We start from the raw sequence: 21,867 nt of genomic DNA, 5'->3' as shown, positions 1-21,867 counted from the left end.
GAGTATCTGACTCTTGACTTTGGCTCACATCATTATCCCAGGGTTGTGGGATTGAGCCCTGCTTTGGGTTCTATGCTGAGAGTGGACCCTGCTTAAGATTCTCTCTCTGCCTCTCCCCTCTCCCCCTCTCTAAAAATAAAAAAAAAGAAAAACGAGGAAAAAAAAAAAAACACTGCCCAAATCTTACCTGAATAATAGATTAAGGGTATGAAAGGCATTTATTATTTTATTCAAGTGACAAAACATTTAATTATCTACATATTTTAAAGGATCAATATGATTTTATCCAAGTGACACTTTTTATTAATACCTTTGGCTAGTTTTCTTAAATTTGTAATATTAATATAGCTTTGGTTTGGTATTATTCATGTTTTTCCTGAATTATAGGATTAATGTGGATATTAAAATTTTATTTAATATCTTAAGCCTGAAAAAGTATGTGGACATTTGAAACATTATTTTAAAACATTACTTTCTCTTGGACCACTTTCAGAAAACTCAGACACCTGGATAAGTACTAAGCTTTCATTGACACAGTTAGAAACTGTAGGTTCCACAATCTTGTAATTTAAGAACACATTTAACATGTAGTTGTAATTATTTAATATAATAAATATAAACAGGATTCTAAATGACCCCAAATATATATTACATATATTATGTAAATTTTGAATATAAACATATCATACTTTTTATATTTCTTTAGCCTCTAAGAACATGCTAAAATATCTTATGCCACAATTTTATTATGAAATGAATCTGTGATGACTTACAGTAATATGAAAGTAATACAAATATTTATTTAGATTAATGTTCATAAAAATATTCTTCCCAATGTGAAGAATGATGACTATTTATCACATTAAAGGGCTATCTGACTTAGTCACATTTCAGTTTCCTAAAAGAAGTAAACAAAATTAAACATATCCTTGTATTTAGTTTCTTTAAGGTACAAAGTTTTATATATATATATGTCTGTATATATATATATATATATATATACAGACACACATACATATACATATATATATATATATATATATATATATATATATATATATATACATACATATATTTACAAGAAAGTAGACTACTGGTTCAAAAAATTTAAGTATATTTGATTTTCCTACATAATTTCTGTTCTGAAGGATACATATCTATATCATCAATATGAATAAAATCAGTTTTCCTGTCTATATCTACACCACATAAAAGTAGCATTAAATCAGAAGGTACTTGAGGATGGTTAGAATTAGACTATGGGCAATGTGATACATATGAAAATCACTTTGTGGGACTGCAAGGGAGAGCATCAAAAAGGCATCCACGCTCCAGAATACGTCATGTGTTAATTAGAAACCTAGACTTCTCTCAAGTGGGCAATTCCATAGAATATTCACCAGGGTCAGGACTAGTAGAAACTAGCATTGATTTAGCATTGATTAATGATTTTGTCAAACAGAGTCCTCCCTTCAAAGATACTATCCCAGGGAAGCTGCAATAGTGAGGAGATTCTACTTTTATGGACATTTTAATAATGTTCAGAAAAGAGAGGTCAACATTTTACCCAATCTTCACTCAAAAGAAGGGCTTCTACTGCCACCCCCGCTTCTACCCCAGCAATAAACCTCCCAAGAATTGCTGGAAAAGCCAGATAACAGATAAATGATCAATATTCTTCTCATGTTTCATATAGCCTTCAACTCAGCATGCTTCTATCATTCAGAGTTTATTGAAAGTTAGCTGAAAATTACCACATGTTTTTCTACCATTTCAAGCTATTGGACTTGGAGAGCACACAGCTTTTAAGTTAAATTCAAGGGAGACTAGTTTTTGCATAAAAGAAAAAATCCTAACAGGTGTAAGAAAATGGGATTTAGACTAGGAAGACAAATGGATGTTTTATAACATTTGAACTGACTCACAACAATCAGAATACAACCAGGAGTAGCTTAGGGATTAGTCTTTAAAGATGACAATGACTGTGTCATGCTGATACATGCAAGCATCTCCCAAGAATTGACTGGCTTGTGTTTGTTTAGTAAAGATTTCCTACAGGTTATCCCAGTTAAGCTTGATAGCTTGTTAACAAAGAACTCCTGCCCAAGGGCACCTTATAGACATTTCATGTTGTACTAAATACCAACATAAACTTTATGTTTAGACAGGAAACAGTCTGTTTATCAAACCTTGCTGAGTTTCCCACCTTAGGTGCATATTTGCAAACCAAATTTACAACACATAATGTGTTGGTTCATGTCTCAGATACCAGGACAATGGAGCAGGTGAAAATCAGTCATTAATAAAAAGGATAAGTTTACCTCTAGGTATAATTTGGCCATAATTAGTATGAACTCAGTACACTTTTGTCACTTTTTGATAGACTGAGAATTCTCAATTAGCATACAACATAAAAGGTGCTTTGCTACTGGAGGTTTGTTGGCAATGATTTTGTGAAAGAGAAAATATTAAACTGCCACCCCACTTTTAAAAAATGTTATTTCCAAATATACATTTGTTTTACATTTTTAAACATGTTAAACCAAAGATGTCTAACTTGTACAAGATTATAATTTTGATTGTTTCTTTTTCTAAGAGAAGTTGGACCCTTCAGTAGAAATTGGCAAACATGTTAATAGACATAGTTTCATGAGAATTCATGATACACACACACACACACACACACACACACACACACACTAAATGTATGGGTTAAATGACCTATTGCTTGCTTAAAATTTTAATTCCCAAAAATTGTTAATATAGCAAGGAGACCTCAGCATAACAGTATGGTATTTTAAAGAAAGTTTGGAAAAGAGAAAATACCAAAGATACCACTAAGACTGAATTTGAGTTTGTAGCAGAAGTGAGATTAGTTTTTACAAGGTACCTTAAGAATAAAACAAAAAACAAAGGGGCACTTGGGTGGCCCAGTCGGTTGAGCACCCAACTCTTGATTTCTGCTCAAATCACGATCCCAGGGTTATGGGACTGAGCCCCATGTTGAGCTCTGCACTGAATGTGGAGCCTGCTTGATATTCTCTCTCTCTTTCCCTCTGCCCCACTCCCCCCACTCACTCTCTCTCTCTCTAAAATATAAAAATAAGTTACATTTAAAAAAAAGGAAAACAACAACAACGAAAGATACAATGTTCACAAAACACTTCTAATTTAAGGAAAGATCATGAAGTGGATTTCAATATTTTTTCTAATATTTTATTTATTGTTGAGAGATAGTGAGACAGTATGAGCAAGGGAGGGGCAGAGAGAGAGGGAAACACAGAATCTGAAGCAGGATGCAGGCTCTGAGCTGTCAGCAAAGAGTCCAACAAGGGGCTGGGACTCAGGAACTCTGAGATTATGACTTGAGTCGAAGTCAGATGCTTAATCAACTGAGCCACCCAGGCACCTCATTAAAGTAAAGAATACTTGTAAATAAAATAACAATAAAACCACAATTAGACATAATCTTAATTCTAGACTCTAGTCACCTCATTGCCATACACAAAAAAGTTTTGACTTGCAAAATAAATCCTATATGTCTAATCCCAAAATTTAGTCCATGGTCATTGCCACCACCACCACCATTATCACCACCAGCACTGCTATTTCCTTCTTATTCTCAACCCCCTCAAATATTTGAAAATCTGTAATATGCCAAGTAGTTACCTAGGGCATAGAACTAATAAAAAATGAATTTTGGCTACAATTTCAAGTCTGTTTTTCCTGAGTTCTCAACTACTTAATTTATTAAAAATTATGACTCAGGGCACCTGGGTGGCTCAGTCAGTAAAGCTTCTGACTCTTAGTTTTGGCTCAGGTCATGATCTCACAGTTTCGTGAATTTGAGCCTCATGTCAGGCTCTGAGCTCACGGCACAGAACCTGTGTGGGATTCTCTCTCTCCCTTTTTTCTGTCCCTCCCACCTGTGCTGTCTCTATCTCTCCAAAATAAATAAATAAAATTAAAAAATATAAAAATTTAAAAAATATGCCTCTACAATTCCAAATGCACTAAACATAATTTTAATAAATGGTTTTAAGCCATATATAGACTTAAAAAAAGTTATTTCAGTTCTTAAACACACTGTTTAGACTTATATTTTTAATCAAATATAGCACTTAATAGCCTTACTTTTTAGCATAAAAATAATCTTTAAATGACACTTTTTATTTTGAGATATTTGTAGATTCACATGCAGTTTTAATAAATAATACAAGAAGATTCCCTTATACTCTATCCAGTTTCCTTCAATATGTCTAAACTAATAGTACTATGTCACTACTGGAATATTGACATTGATAAAGGCAAGATACAAATGATCTCATCACCACAATCCCTTCTGGTGCCTTTAGGTAGCCACACCTACTTCCCTATTCATCCCTCTCTACCTCATCCCTAATCCCTGACAGCCTCTACTTTGTTCTCCATTTCTATAATTTTGTCATTTCAATAATGTTATATGAATAGAATCATACAGCATGTAATTTTTTGGGATTGGCCCTTTTTTTTTCTTTACTCAGTAATAATTCCTTGGAAAATCCAAGTTTTTCTGTGTATTGATAGCTTATTCTCTTTTATTGCTGAGTAGAATCCCATGGTGTGGTTGTATGACAGTTTGTTTTACCATTTACCATTGGGAGAACATCTGGGTTGTTTCTAGTTTTGGGGGTATCATGAATAAATCTGATGGAATGTTCATGCACAGATTTTAGCCTCAAAACAGCTTTCATAAGAGACTCTTAAAAACTGAGAACAAACTGAGGGTTGATGGGGGGTGGGAGGGAGGGGAATGTGGGTGATGAGCATTGAGGAGGGCACCTGTTGGGAGGAGCACTGGGTGTTGTATGGAAACCAATTTGACAATAAATTTCATATTTAAAAAAGCTGAGAAGAAACTGAGGGTTGATGGGGGTGGGAGGGAGGGGAAAGTGGGTGATGGGAATTGAGGAGGGCACCTATTGGGATGAGCACTGGGTGTTGTATGGAAAACAATTTGACAATAAATTTCATATTAAAAAATATTCTAGAAAAAAATAACTTTCATTTGTTTATGGTATAATCCTCAAGTGTGCAAATGCTGGATCACATGGTAGTTATGTGCTTAGTCTTATAAGAGACTGCTAATTATATTTCAAATACTTCTAAACTATTTGCCAAATGGGTATGCCATTTTACATCCTCATCAGCAACATATTAATGATCTAGTTTCTCTTCAGTCTCACCACCATTTGATGTCATTCTTCATTTTTGGTATTCTGATATGTAATATCTCACTAGTTTTAATTTGTTTCCTTCAAGCAAATAAAGTTGAATATCTTTTTTGTTCGCTATCATCTTTGGTGAAATATTTCTCCATTGTTCATGTCTTTTGCTCATTTTCTTTCTTTTCTTTTTTTGTATTGCAGGGTTTTGAGAAATCTTTGTATACTCTAAACACTAGTTCTTTGTTGTATAAATGATTCACAAATATTTTCTCCCATTCTGTTTCTTGTGTGTGTGTGTGTGTGTGTGTGTGTGTGTGTGTGTGTGTGTTTGCACATGCGTATGTGAGAGAAAGAAGCGGAGAGACTTGTTTTTTCCTCCTTTTTATAGGGTCTGTTGCAGAGCAAAGGCATTTAATTTTGAAGAGGTCCAACTTATTTATTTTTCCTTTTTTGAATCATGTTTTTGGCATCAAATCTAAAACTCTGTCCCTACTCCTAGATCTAAAGATTTTCTCCTATTTTTTCTAAAATCTTGTTTTTACATTTTAAGTCTGTGATCCATTTTGAGTTAATTTTTGTACAAGGTGTGAAACTTAGACTGAGGTTGGTTGGTAGATTGATTGTTTGAGTTACCTATAGTTGTCTAACTTTTCCAGCACTATTTTTTAAAATATTTTATTTATTTATTTTTAAGACAGAGAGAGACAGAGCATGAGTGGGGATGGGACAGAGAGAGAGGGAGACACAGAATCTGAAGCAGGCTCCAGGCTCCGAGCTGTCAGCACAGAGCGGGACGCAGGGCTTGAACTCACGAACTGTGAGATCATGACCTGAGCCGAAGTCGGACGCTCAACCGACTGAGCCACCCGGGCGCCCCTCCAGCACTATTTATCAAAAAGACAAATTGAATTGCTTCCCCTATTGAAATGTTTTTGCTTTTTTGTCTGTAATTAGCTGGACCTATTCGTTTGGATCTATTTCTGTTCTCTATTTTGTTTCTTTGATCCATGTCTATTCCTCCACCAATTCCATGTTATCTTGATTCATGTAGCCATGTAGCATACTTTAATATTTGATTCCTCCCATACTCTTCTTTTTTCAATATTGTTTGATCTATTTTAGGGTTAGTGCCTTTCCAGATAAATTTCAGAATAAGTGTGTCCATTTCTAATGTCTAATGTCTAATGGACATTTCTATTTAGAATAGTGTGTGTCCACATCTTGCTGAGATTTTGATAGAAATTGCATTAAACCTATATAGATCAACTTATGTTGAATTGACATCTTTGTTATGTTGTCTTTCAATACATAAAGATGTTATTTTTATTCTTTTTTGAGGAAAAGTTTTTCTTTTATTTTTTTATCAGCTTTTTGTAAATTTAAGCATGTAAATCCTACACAGCAAGTACAATTTTGAAGAGTAAAGTACTCTTTCCCCCCCGGGTGATTTTAATTTTATAAACAAGACAGGGGGTGCCTGGGTGGCTCAGTGAGTCAAGCATCTGACTTCGGCTCAGGTCATGATCTCACAACTTGTGAGTTTGAGCCCTGTGTTGGGCTCTGTGCTGACAGCTCAGAGCCTGGAACCTCTACAGATTCTGTGCCTTTCTCTCTCTCTCTCTCTGCCCCTCCCCGCTCACACTCTGTCTCTCTCTGTCTCTCAAAAATAAACATTTTTAAAAATTAAAAAAAAAAAAAAATAAGACAAAAATCCAAGAAGAATTAATTTGGCAGGAGGTGGGGGGGGGGGAGGTTAAAAAAACAACAACACAGAGAGGCAGGTAAAGAGTTGGTGAGGATGCAGAAGAGGAGGAGGAGAAAGAAGTAGGAAGGGCCAGTATTACACTGTATGCCGAAAGTGCGGCTGCGTTTCTGCCGCTAAGGATGCCCTTCGTTTCTGCACCTGGCTGGTGGCCGGACCATTGAGGGGATGCCGCGGTGATTTTAGGACAAGTCATAGAACCTTGTCGGGGCTACAGACATGAGGAGTGACGGATTTACACCAGTCAACCTCCCACCTTCACCATCACACAAGAGAAGAACCTTTTAACTTGCTGTCCAAAGTTCTCTGAGAATTTCTTCACTTTCAGGAGGTCATCTGCATTCTGCCCACAGTGCGCAGGGTGGTGGCCAAAGACCAGAACAAGTCTGACATGCAAACTGCAGGCTCTCAGTTTGACACCAGGGATATCTGTCCAAGTCATCTCCAGTGCACCTGTGAGCCCCCCTGGGGGGGGGGGGGGAGCATTGGGTCAGGAGGTCGTCAATTACGCTAGAGGTGCAGGAAGTGCCAAAGACCTTTTGAAGTGTGTACCTGACTGTACTACTGAAGTTTTGTGTTTCTGTGAATGCACCATTCTTTTGGAAATTTCTCTGAGGACAAACAAGGGACTTAACAGAGCTGTGTGTGAAAAGCAAATTGCTCTTCCAGAAACAGTATGTAGAAGTTTCATTTTTGCAAGGTGTTAGAGAAACTATAGCACTGTTTATCCAAGGTGTTAACTATTGTGTGTCTAGGGCCAGTTAAATATTTAAATTTTGATAAAAATCTACTGAAGGCATATATCAGATTATATAAATACTGGGAATGCGAAGCTGATTCATTTATCTGGCTCCACATAGATATTTTTGTTTTGTTTTGTTTTGTTTTGTTTCGTTTGATCCTGATCATTCTGGACTTTGTAAAGCATATCTTAAAGTACATTTGCTGTAGAGTGAGATAGAAATGATTTTGAGCCCTCGTCCTACTGCAGAGTAGATGAATAACTGTAGCCGGTTAACCCTTTGATCAATGTTCCCATATCCTACATGGGATAATGATATCTGCTTCCTAGGAAGGAGGATCTTAATTGTGATGATTAAATGTAGTACTTAGAAAATAGCATTTGATGACTGGTACCTTATCACTCATAAACTTATAGGAAGTGAGAGGTTATTGATATGATGGTACCAAGTAAACAGCGGTACAAAATATGATGAGACAATCAGGATTATAAAGTAAATATGGTATCATTTTAGACATTTTAAGAAGGTCTCTCCCCCTAAATACCTTTCATAGTCCACAATCTTCCCTTTAGTTTCAGCTCTGTTTCTATTATTTTTCTTCTAAAATGCAAATACTCCTGAGCAAAATAAGACATTAAAACTTTAGTAGAGAGGCGCCAGGTGGCTCAGTTAGTTAAGCGTCCAACTCTTGATTTCTGCTCAGGTCATGATGTTGTGGTTTGTGGGATGGAGCCCTGTGTTGGGGTCCACATTGACAGTGTGGAGACTTCTTGCGATTCTCTCTCTCCCTCTCTTTCTGCCCTTCCCTTACCCATGCTCTCTCTCTCTCTCTCTAAAAATAAATAAATTAACATATATATATATATATACATATATACATATATGTATATGCATTAAAATATATTTATATATTTGTAATATATATTTTAATTATATATAATTATATAATTTATATATAAATCATATATAAATTTTAATATATATATTATATATATTAACATATATATTAAAATATATTAAAACTTTAGTAGTTACACATAAAATTTTATAAATTGCTCTAGGGAAATAGTTTTTATATGCATCATTTTATCATATGAGAAAATATTTGTATTTTTGTTTGTTTATTTATTAATTAATTTCTTTATTTGATTTATTTTTTAAGTTTACATCCAAGTTAGTTAGCATATACTGTAATAATGATTTCAGGAGTAGATTCCAGTGATGCATTCCCTACATATAATACCCAGTGCTCATCCTAATATGTGTCTTCCTTAATGCCCCTTGCCTATTTAGCCCATCCCCCCACCACAACCCCTTCAGCAATCCTCAGTTTGTTCTCTATAAAGAGTCTCTTATGTTTTGTCCCCCTCTCTGTTCTTATATTATTTTTGCTTCCTTTCCCTTATGTTCATCTGTTTTGTGTCTTATATTGCACATATGAGTGAAGTCATACGATATTTGTCTTTCTCTAATTTTGCTCAGCATAATACATTCTAGTTCCAACCATGTTGTTGCAAATGACAAGATTTCATTCTTTTTGATTGCCAAGTAATACTCCATTGTATATATATATACTACTTCTTTACTTTGAAGCATTTCTCAAGAAAGTAAGTTTTGGCATTTGCAACACATGGATGGAACTAGAGGAATTTAATATACAAAACAGATGAACATAAGGGAAGGGAAGCAAAAATAATATAAAAACAGGGAGGAGGACAAAACATAAAAGACTCTTAAATGTAGAGAACAAACAGAGGGTTGCTGGAGGGGTAGTGGGAGAGAGGGTGGGCTAAATGGGTAAGGGGCATTAGCAATCTACTCCTGACATCATTGTTGCACTACATGCTTACTAACTTGGATGTAAATTAAGAAAAATAATAATAATTGATTAATTTTAAAAAAGTAAGTTTTGGTTGAGGAGCCTGGGAGGTAAGGAACTGCCTGTCCAGGCACTGAGGAGAATAGGACAGGACATAGCATCAGTTTGCTTATTTTCTGATAAACATGACCAAAGTATGAGCCACTGGCTTCTCAACCATCCTGCATTTTAGAATCATCTTGGGAATTAAATACACACACACACACACACACACACACACACACACACACAAGCACACCTATGTCAGGGCCTTACTTTGGAGATTCTATTTTGTTTAATTGGTCTGCGTTGGGGCCTGTTCATCAGTATTTTTTATCAGTGTTTTTTTGATTTTTCATCCTGCCCTATGATTCTATGCAACTAGGTTTGAAATGCTCTTGCATATAAATTACAGAAACCAAATGGAGTAGTGTTCAGGTATTCTGGCATGATCTCTAGATTAAGATTCAAAAGAACCAGGTTCCAATTCTGAATTTTGTGAAAAGAATTTGATTTTTCCAGATTTTCTCCTTCTCATATGGAAAAATAAGATAACTTATTGCATTTAATTCAAAAATTCTTGTCATTCTAAAATACCATGATTCTAAAATCAAAGATATTTCAAATTTTTCCTTCATTGGGCTATTTGGATCAACATTTGCACATAGACTTAATATGACAGATTCCCCCTTAAATAGGAATTTGATTAATGGATGGTTATAGATAGTTTATATATCCCATCCCCAAAGTAAGCTCTTTCAGACATCCTGAAAGGGTCCTGGGCACTTTTGGGAAAATGACATTTCCCTTTCAGATTCAATATGACCCATCAAATCTGTTCACTTGCTGTCAGCAGAAGTTATTGCCTGATGCTAGACAGGAATGGTCAGAACATTCCTGAATGCTACCAGTTAGCTGTACAAAACTTGACTGTGGGAACAATTCTCCCTTGTTCGCCCAGATTCTGCTCAGACATTATGAACTATTAGCTTTAATTATACTTTTAGTAGTGTGGCTCTGAGAATAAGATTAAGCTACCCTCAAATCTTCTGCAAATATATTGAAAAAATCCAGTCCCACAGTTAGCTTATGTGCTTCAGTAACAGAAAGATGTTACAATGTGTTCTAAAGAGTCCCAAGAAATTATTCCAGAATCTGTGTCAGCTATTTTCTGCTTCTAGAACTATAATGCTTTAATGGATTTCAACTTAACAATGTAGATTTTGATGTTTTGGTTAGATAATAAATGCAAGAAGCTTTAGGGTCAGAGTAGATGAATATGAATACATAAGGATATGTATATGCTTAATTTTTTTAAATTTTATTTTCATTTTAATAATGGGGCAAGGCAGACTTTTAGCTAAAATTATGGCAGTGGAAGCTATATGCACTGCCAAGGGTGCTTGTTTTGGCTTCTCTAAGGTTGAATCCAGCTGAGAGCATAAACAGGCAATTTCATGAGAGATGGAAAGCCAAGTGCTCCAGTGTCTAAATCAAATAAATATATAGGTAAATGCCTAATGAACCTCTGAAGCAGATGTGGATGATTTTAGTATGCTGTTATACAAAATTATTGGAGAGTGCAAAATAAAATCATTTTAAGGCATAGCACAAGATATGCAAAATGGACAAAATCAAAAAGAAGGTTTTTCCAAATGCTTTTGAACTGAACTTCATTTTAAACTTTTAGCAAATGTATGTCCTGAATGGCTGCTTTCAAAAAATACTTTTAAAGATAATTTAGACTTAAATTGAACTAAATTTCCAGTTGTTTCAGAGCCTCTTAGAGCCTGTGTTTGTTTGTTTGTTTTTTCATTCAGAGGAACAAAACTTTTAAACTTATTATAATGTCTGTATGTTAGAGTTTAATCTGATACTGTAGAAAAAGAAACAGCCATCATCTTTTAAAGGTTTCCACCTAGTGGCAAAGTTATTACGAGCAAAATGTAGGACCTCAGTTTTTAAAGCAGTTTGAATCAGTAACGTTAGTCAAATGTTTCATCCTTAATCTTAAACTGAGAACCATATGTTACATACATTAAAGATGTTAATAGCAAGTGATCCACTAAATAATGTCTTAGAATAAGGCCACTTTTCTTCTCTTAGGTTTTCTAGATTGCTGCCTAAATTGCTGTTAGAGATGCAGTAGCTCTAGGAAAACTACAAGATGTGGTTTGCTTTAGGCTTCATAGAAAGATGCAGCATATAGTCACTTTCTTTAAGATTACAAATAAAATGTTATATATGTGGTCAGATTATTCATAGTGAAGAAGACTGCCTTGAAAATGAATGAGGTGGTATGAACTCTCGCCATTAAGTATAATCATACAAATTTGGTTTATACCGCCTTTCCAGGCCTCCATTTTATGCTGTGTAAAATGAAGGGTTTGGTATTAAATCAGGGACTATACACCAGTAACCATAGGGCAATTTGGTTTTTATGTATTCTGTTTAATCTGTACATATTAGAGGAGGAGGGTGCAGATGAAGCAGGGAGTTGGGGGTATTTTAACTTTTAGGTAGAACAGCTCAATATACCATGCCCAGGTCACCATTGAGTCCCTTTGCACACTAGCTGTTGTACTTTTTATGTTAAAACCATCTGCGCTTTGAAGCCATTTGGGTTTGTGGCTCCCATACTGTATGATTTCTAAGGTTACATCTAGATTTAATATATTCCAGGGTTATCTAGGTACCATGGAAAGACAGTGTTAATGACTAATATTTATTGAGTTATTAGATACCAGACTGTATATAATCTAAATCCTTATAGCCATTCTAGGAAGTAGATAACTATCATTTATCTTTTCCTAATGAGTGAAGAAACCAAGGTTTATGGAAGTTAAATAATTGGCCTGACGTCACATCTCCAGCAAGTGGCAGGACAGGGATCCAGAACACAAAGTCTTAATACATTTCAAACCAGAGATATGGCAGCTGTATTCTATAGTTGATTAGTCACTTTCCACCGAGCCTTTTTTTTTTCAGTGAAATATTATTTATTTATTTATTTATTTATTTATTTATTTATTTATTAATATATGAAATTTACTGTCAAATTGGTTTCCATACAACACCCAGTGCTCATCCCAAAAGGTGCCCTCCTCAATACCCATCACCCACCCTACCCTCCCTCCCACCCCCCATCAACCCTCAGTTTGTTCTCAGTTTTTAACAGTCTCTTATGCTTTGCGAGCCTTTTTTTTTTAAGTTTATTTATTGTGTGAGAGAGTAAGCACGTGTGTGTGCGCACGTTCACGTCCGCCTCCATGGACAGGAGAGGAGTAGAGAGAAGGAGTGAATCCTAAGCAGGCTCCATTGCTGTCATCACAGAGCCCAGTGTGTGGCTTGGACCCACAAACTGCGTGATCATGACCTGAGCTGAAATCAAGAGTTGGATGCTTAACTGAGCCACCCAGGCGCCCCTCTGCCCAGCCTCTCGATATGCCTTCATTTTGAAGATGCTTGCATGGTAACAAAGAGGTCATCTTTTACTTTGTAATGTTTGTTATATCGTTGTGCCTACTGTGATTTATATAATTGAAACATATTTGGATAAAGATAGGAGCGAAGATAAAGGCAAAGAATTGACATAAGGTTTTTTTTTTTTTCCCAAAAGATTCTGTCTGAACTTCAGTATTGATTTGTGTAACAAAATGTTACAAAGCATTTAGAATAAAATTGAAAATACCTCTAAAACAAATACTGCATTTGGGTGACATACATTTAGGAAACTGGTCCTGTGTTTGTAAGGCTAATATTTGTTTACCAGTGAGACCAAAGAGTTCCTTTAATCACACGATCAAGTGCAAGAAATGTGGGTTTTAAATGTTAACATTATTTAAGGCTATCTCCTCGTCTAAATATACATTTTAGCAACATATTTGGTACATTGGCAAGGGAAAAAGTGACGAGTAACTAATCTCGATTCTTCCTGTGGACAGTCACATCTTCGATTCACAAATCCAGTGACTAAAATGAAAAGATTACTTCAGAAACTTGCATGTAACATGGCATATTCAACAAGATTTGTTGTACATTAATCATACTCAATGTGTGCAATTCATATCAGTTCATTGTAAAAGAAAGGGCAACTGTAGTGACTAAAATTTTCACATTGCTTTTCCAGTAGTGTTTTACTCTGTGGTTTTCATGTAGAAATTGTTGAAGTCTGCTTTAAAATGCCGAAGAAATTCTAAGCACATTCAGGCACCTGTGCTCATTGTGCATTTGAAATTGCTCCGTGCTCTGCTCTGAATAAACTGACCACTGAGGTTAATAGTAATCAAGGTAGGGCTTTCTGACCTACTGGAAATTTAGATCTTAACTTACTTTGTACTGCAGCATCCTGTGCTGGTCCTCTGAGGATTTACCACAAGCTGTAGAAAGCAGTTATGAGTTTGGGAAGAGGAAAAGCCAGAGAAGGCAAATCAGCTTCCTAAAATTTTCCTGTTCTCTTTTTTTAACATTGGCGCTTCCCTCCATAATGAGTTAATAGAATGAGGTAGAGAAAATTCTCCCACAGTTTGGGAAGTTGAACCTCTTTCTTCGCTTAGGTGATAGCCCTGACACTTCACACAGAGGGCTAATTTACATTTAATGCTCTGGAAATTAATTACAGAGAATAAAGATAATTGTAAAAGCACCCCCTATATGCACTTCCAAAAATAAACAAACAAACCACATCATGATTACTAAGCAGCCATCTAATGCTTAATTTTATGCACAGTGGGAAGGGCACCAGTAGTCTGGAAACGGATGGATGGAAGAGAAGAAAAAAATACTAATTTGAAATATGTCACAGCAGAGGCAGTTTTATGTGGTAATGACCTGCAGCTTTCCCAGCAGGAGTAGAAGTCCTCAAAGCCTTATGCATGGAGTCCAAGGACGTGTTTACTGGATTTTGGGTCTAGCCAGTCAGCCAAATGACTTAAGTGATGATTTGACCAAGTTTGAGACTTTTTCCTATGCCAGTGGGTGGATATGCCTGTCATAAGTGCATTGTTTTTTTTTTTTAAGTGCATTGCTTTTGCTATTATGAACTGGTTGTATCTCATTGCAACAAATTCCCTTGACTAAATTTATACTTTCATATAGAAGACTGAGATTTGTTTGCCTGGAGAGGAGGAGTCACAATGTGATCAAATTCATATTTGATACTGTTTTAGAAAATTTGAGTGTAGAGCTATGTTTGTTTTCAATGCTGCAGTTAACTTCAGTGGGGCAAATAAAACCCTTTGTCAGATGTCCCTACATGGAATCTACCAAAACATTTATTAGAATTACAATGCATAGAGGGCAGGAAGGAAAAGTAACATGAGTAAATAACTAGTATTCATGTGTCAGATTATCAATGAGACCTTCATTCCCTAATTTCTATTTAAAAAAAAAAAACAAAAAAACAACTTTCTCCCCTACTTTCTCAACTACAAACTGGGTGGCTAAAATCAACAGTTTATTCTTTAACAGTTTGGAAGTTGCAAATTAAAAAATTGGTATTGCTGGGATGAAATCAAGATCTCAGCAGGGCCACCTTCCCCCTGGAAGCTATTGTAGAGAATCTGTTTTCTCCTCTTCCATTTTCCACTGATGGCCAGCATTCCTTTTTATGTGGCTATATCACTCCAATTTCTGCCTCCATGGTCACATTGTCCCCTCTCTCATGTCTACAGTTTATCTTTGCCTCTCTCTTGTAAGAACACTTGTGATTATAATTAAGGACATTCTGGAAACTCCAGAATAATCTCTCCATTTAAAGATCCTGAATTTAATAACATCTCTAAAGTCTCTTTTGTTATAAAAGGTAAAATTCACAGACACAAGGGATTAGGATATGGACATCTTTTGGGTGAGGACATTATTCAGCCTGCCATGGTCCACTGTCTGGCCAAGAATGACTCCCATCCATCCCACATGCAAAATATATCCATCCCATCCCAACATCAACAGAAGTCTCAACTCCTTAGAGTATTACCTCAAGTATGAAATCTCATCTAAATATCATGAGCTCAAAAGTCTCAAATTGCACCATCTAAATAACTCAAAAATGAGTTACAGTCTGAATATTATCCAATCTGTGGCAAAATTCTTATCAATTTCTAGATCTGTGAACTAGGAAACAAGTTATCTGTTCCTAAAATACAGTGGTGAGACAGGCCTAGGATAACAGTTATCTGCTTTCCCAATCCAAAAGGAGGAAAATTTAAGGAAAAAAGGAGTCACAAGCCCCAGAGCAATTTCAAGATCCAAATAGGCAGTGTTCATTAGATTTCAAGAACTGAGAATAATCCTATGTGGTTTGAGGAGCTCTGTCTTTCGGCCCATGACTCTGGCCTCTGTGTACACACATCTGCCCTTTACTCATGTATACATGGCTCTGGCATCTCTCCACTTATAGTTATATTTCTTTCATTTTATCCCCTCTTTGTCCCTTTCAGGCCAAGATGGCAGTGTGTCTGCTGGTAAATATTCCTCAAATCCTGTGTGTCTCCAGGATCCCCTATATCACAGAGATGTACAGTAATAGATAAGAGAGTCCTTCATACGTCTTTTCTGAATAATCCCATCTTTATTTGTGGCTTCTGCTCCGATGGTTGAGTGGATCCCTGAGTCACATGCTTATGTTCTTTAAGGAGCCCTCTGTGAGAGAGTACTCTGAACTTTTGATTGTTTTAAGTGGTAAAGATTGTTTTAAAGTACTTTAAGAAGTAGCCAATGGTTGTCCAACGACATCCCTAGCTTTATATTCAGAGTTCATTTTCCTCACAGTAAATCTCAAGTTTAGAATCTTTTGCAATCTGAAGAGGCTGAGAATTTCCCAAATCGTCAAGTTCTGGTTTATTTTTGCTTGCCACTTTCTTCCTTCAGTTTTGCTTTTTCAGTTTTGCTCTAGCATTTACTATAAGCAGTAAGAAGAAATGAGGCTGCACTTAAACACTTACCTAGGAAGTCTCCTCTGTTAAATATCCAGGTTCATTGCTTAATAGTTCTGCTTTCTACAGAACAATAGGGCATATTTCTGCTACATTTTCTGATGCTTCCAATTTTCTTTTTTCTTTTTAATATTTTATTTTTAAGTAATCTTTACCCCCAACTCACAACACCAAGATCGAGTGTCACACGCCCAATGACTGAGTCAGCCAGGCTCCCCACCTTTCCTCCAATTTTCAATGACAAGTGTTTCATTTCCTTCTCACTGAAGGAAGTGCCTTGAATATCCATAGTTCAACCAATAGTCAATTCAGAGCAATCTAGGTTTTTTCTATCATCTATTTCAAAATTGTACCAGCCTCTACCCATTACTTGATCTCAAAGGTACTTCCATATTTTCAGGAATTTGTTACAGCAGCACCCCACTCTGAGTGTCAAAATCCGTTTTAGTTTCCTGTAGCTGATATAACAAATTACAACAAATTCAATGACTTATGGCAACAGGAATTTATATTCTCACAGTTCGGAAGGCCATAAGTTAGAAATCATTATCATGGGACTGAAATCCTGTTGTCAGCATGAGCTCACTCCTGGAAGGTCTAGGAGTGAATCTACTGCATACTTCTTTCAGCTTCTGGTGACTGCTGACATTACTTGGATGTGGCCACGATACTGTACTCTTCAAGGCCAAGGCCTCTTCAAAGCCAGTTTTTTTTTTTTATAACTTTTTAAAATTTTTTTAAGTTTTTAAAATGTTTTAATGTTTTATTTATTTTTGAGAAAGGGACAGATAGAGCATGAGTGGGGGGAGGCAGAGAGACAGAGGGAGACACAGAATCCAAAGCAGGCTCCAGGCTCTGAGCTGTCAGCACAGAGCCTGACACAGGGCTTCAACTCAGGAACCTTGTGATCATGACCTGAGCTGAAGTGGGATGCTCAACCAAGTGATCCACCCAGGTGCCCTAAGGCCAACATTTTTAAATCTCTGTCAGCTCCATTTTCACATCATCTTCTCCTTCCTGTGTATGTATAATCTTCCTCTGCCCCTACCCCCTTGTAGGGATAAATATGATCACATTTAAAACCACATAGATAATCCAGAATAATCTCCCCATCACAAAATTCTTAATTAAACCATGTCTGCAAAGATCCTGTTTCCCTATAAGGTAACATTTCTAAATTCTTTTTTCAGTCTTGCCATATTATTGAAATCATAGTGTCTGACTGCACTCAAAATAACTCAATAGCTGCTTTTGTTTCTTCTCAGAAACACACACTTAATCTGCACCTAGTTACTGTTCCATTCTAGCTCCTATCTTTATAAACGACATATCAGGTGCTTAAGCCAAAAATGTGGGAGTTGGCATGAAGTTCTCTCCTTTACCTATTACATTTAATCCATCAACAAGACTGGCTAGGACTGAGTTGCTTCTCTCCTTTTCCTTTTCTAGGGCTACAATCATGGTCCAAGCTGTTGCTATTTGTTGCTATTGCAATTTCTCTGTGGACATTAATGGGCAAAAATGTTTGTGGACATGTTTCAACTAACTCTCAGCTTTTGTTCAAGCCTTGTGAATCTGTTCTCCCCACAGCAGTCAGAGTATGATCTTTTAAAATCCCATCAGCTAATGTCACTCCTCTGGTAATACAATTCACTGGTTTGCCATACATGCTTGGGGTAAAATTCAGATGTCAAACCTTTATTTTAAATACCTCATATTATCTACAGTCTCATAGATTCATTTTTTCTCCTTCAAATATGGGCTTCTTTCATAACACACAATAAGTAAGTTAAAATGGCCATTTCTAATCTCAAAGGAAAGAAAATATTTATTAAAATAGAAACTTTTTTGTATTTTAAATGATGTCATTTAATACTATATTTAACCTTGCTTTATAAATAATACCTTAAAATACTTTTGAAAGATATTTAGAAATATGTGGTTTCAGGGGCGCCTGGGTGGCTCATTTAGTTAAGCATCTGACTTCGGCTCAGGTCATGATCTCACAGTTTGTGAGTTTGAACCCTGTGTCTGCTAACAGCTCAGAGCCTGGAGCCTGCTTCGGATCTGTGTCTCCCTCTCTCTATCCCTCCCTGACTAGTGCTTTGTCTCTGTCTCTCAAAAATAAATAAATGTAAAAAAATTAAAAAAAAGAAATATGTGGTTTTAATTACATTTAGATGAACTTTCTGTTTATTGCTTAGTCTGTAGTGGGTATTTACTAGTATTAGGTCTGGACCTACAACTACGTTACTAATTATCACTGGATAAAGAAAGGTGTTGCAGTTGCCATTGTAAGGCCAAAAATCAACAGCGACTTACAGAATGCTTGCAATGAGTCCAAATATATACACATAGTAATTTGGAAGAAAATATATATTTCTCCCTGATCTGTAAAAGTGTCTCCTTTTTCCATTTTGTCATTTAATGACTCAAAATTAAAGGAACATTGTGAAAACAATTATACTATACAAAGTAAAGATGCCAGTGCAAAAAGCACACAAAAATCCAGAAAGTTATCAACAGCTTTAGGCATAGTTAAAAAAATGCAAAATTAAAAAAATATATATATACCTTTTGCTTGTTGTATTGATAATTGTGTTAATACCTATTATTTTTAGTTCAGTTTAGTTTAGTTTTTCCAGTTTAGTGAACATAGTGTTATTTTAGTTTCAGGTGTACAGTATAGTTATTCAACAGTTCCATATATCACCCTGTGCTCATCACAAATGTACTCCTTAATCTCCATTGCCTATTTCACCCATCCCCCCACCCACCACCCCTACTGGTAACCATCAGTTCTCTATAGTTAAGAGAATGTTTCTTGGTCTCTCTCTCCCTTTCTCTCTCTCCCTCTCTCTCTCTCTCTCTCTCTCACACACACACACACACACACACACATATACACCCCACTTTGCTTATTTTTTTTGTTTCTTAAATTCCACATATTAGTGAAATCACATGGTATTTGTCTTTCTTTGATTGGCTAATTTGCTTAGCATTATATTTTTTAGTTCAATCCATGTCATTGTAAATGGCAAGATTCCATTCTTTTGTTTATGGTTGAGTAATATTCTATTATATATATATATACAATATATATGTATATATATATATATATATATATATATATATATATATATATATACACATACACACACACACACACTCACACGCACAAACATACATACATACCCCACATCTTTATCCATTCATCTATTGATGGACCCTGGGGTGGGCCTATAATTTGGGTACTGTAAATAATATAGCTATAAACATAGGGGTGCTTGTGTCCCTATGAATTAGTGTTTTTGTATTTCGGGGTAAATATCTAGGAGTGTGATTACTGGATCATAGGATAGGTTTATTTTTAACTTTCTGAGGAACTTCCATACTGTTTTCTACAGTGGCCACACCGGTTTACTGTTAATACCTATTGTTGACAAAAGTATGGAAAACACCACTCAGATACAGTGTCCTTACTTGTACATTGTACTTGTACAACCATACTGGAGAGTAATTTGATAAAAATCATCATTGCTATCCAAATGTTCATACTTTTGAATATAGCTCTTCCCTTTAACTTAATAAAATAATCAGATATGTGCAAGAAATTTATATATTAAGGATGTGTGTTATCTCATTATTTACAAGAATGAAAATTCAAAAAATCTGAAAGCTAATCTAAAAGCTTAGATAATTGAATGAATAAATTATGTTACATTTATATGCTGAAATACTGTGTGGCTATTTAAAATCATGATTTAGAAAAACATTCTATGACATGAGCAAATATTCAGGATATATACATATATATATGTATATACATATATATATATATATATATATATATATATACATATATATATGTATGTATAATCAAAACAGTTTAAACAAGGGTATGTGCCTTATGATACTGGTTTTGTGAGACACAGACACACACGTAAAAAGATCTCTTGCCTGTTATCCCAATTAATGATGCAGAATCAATACCCTTACAATTCCATAAAATATTGTGCTATGTAGTCACCTATTATCTATGTCACAGAGCACAACAACACAATAAGACATTTAAATTAGACTTTAAAAAATTGTAAATGGAGCCTTTTGTCAAGGGATGCTTTGAAGTACATGGGAGACATAAGGCTAAAGATAGAGTTACTTAATTTCAAGGGTACTGATAGTGTCATAGTGAGTATGACATTAGTATTCATTATGTGGGGTCGCAGCTGGGGAAGACCAACCCAATTCATCTGCTTAGGGAAATATCACCATTGTGCTTATGAATGCCTATTATGTATCATAAAAATCTTACAAGTATTAGATTTTAATAATTTAATATATAGTAAAAGATTCATTAAAAAATAAGTTTTATAAGTAGTCCATTCTTGTTAAAGGAATCAGAGAAAAAGTATGGTAGACTCCAGATTCTGAGTACTTTCTTACCATCCTTTCTATAATGTCTTCACTCTTAGGAAGGAACTTGTACATTTGTCACATCACATAAGTAATCCAAAAAATTGTCTTCTTTTTATGCAGTCAGTCATATTCTATTCCTTTCTTCATTGTTTCTCTTTCTCAGAGCCAGAATTATTGTTACCATCAGCTACATAGGAGCATCAACTAATAAAACCTAAGTCACATGTTTTCTAGCTCCCTGTATTTCTTTAGGGATGTTCTATGAAAAGAGCTTACTTCAGATCCAATAGAAATGGGAAAGAGTTGCTACTGTCTCAAAATTTGCTTAAACAAATGCTTTCGGATAGGGTTTTATGCGGTGTGTATAGGTATTAACTATCCTAATTGTATATTTATTTAACATAAAGCACTTTTTTCATCATAACAGCAACTAAAAAACCCAAAATGCAATCCAAATGATATGGACATAAACACACACTCATATGTATGTTGTCAGCCTGCCTGAACATGGGTAAGAGGCTCTAGATTAATGTCCTTCTTAGATCTTTCATAAACAATTGCAAAGGACAATGGGATCTAAATAGACCATGTCTTTGAAGGCCTGCTGCAACTTTTCTAACATTCTATCATTCCATCATTTCTTCGTGCCCAGAAGACAATCATTTGCAGAGTCTGTCTTGTAGGTCTTCTACATTCTCATGTCCCTTCTTATCCGTGTTACTTCCATTTTGATACATAGTATTTACAAATTAGTCCCCTTTATTCAATGGAGCTAACAGCTGTGTTAAAATAGGGACAATTTTCTTCATCTTGTCTGACAAAGTCTGACACATAATACGTTGTAAGTACTCACAATGAGTATTAAAAGGAATGAGTACAGATGCTGGAGAGGATGTGGAGAAATGAGAACCCTCTTGCACTGTTGGTGGCAATACAAACTGGTGCA

The sequence above is a fragment of the Panthera leo genome, chromosome A1 (genome assembly GCF_018350215.1).
Source record: "Panthera leo isolate Ple1 chromosome A1, P.leo_Ple1_pat1.1, whole genome shotgun sequence".
Taxonomy (NCBI): domain Eukaryota; kingdom Metazoa; phylum Chordata; class Mammalia; order Carnivora; family Felidae; genus Panthera; species Panthera leo.
This window is presented reverse-complemented; position numbering follows the sequence as displayed.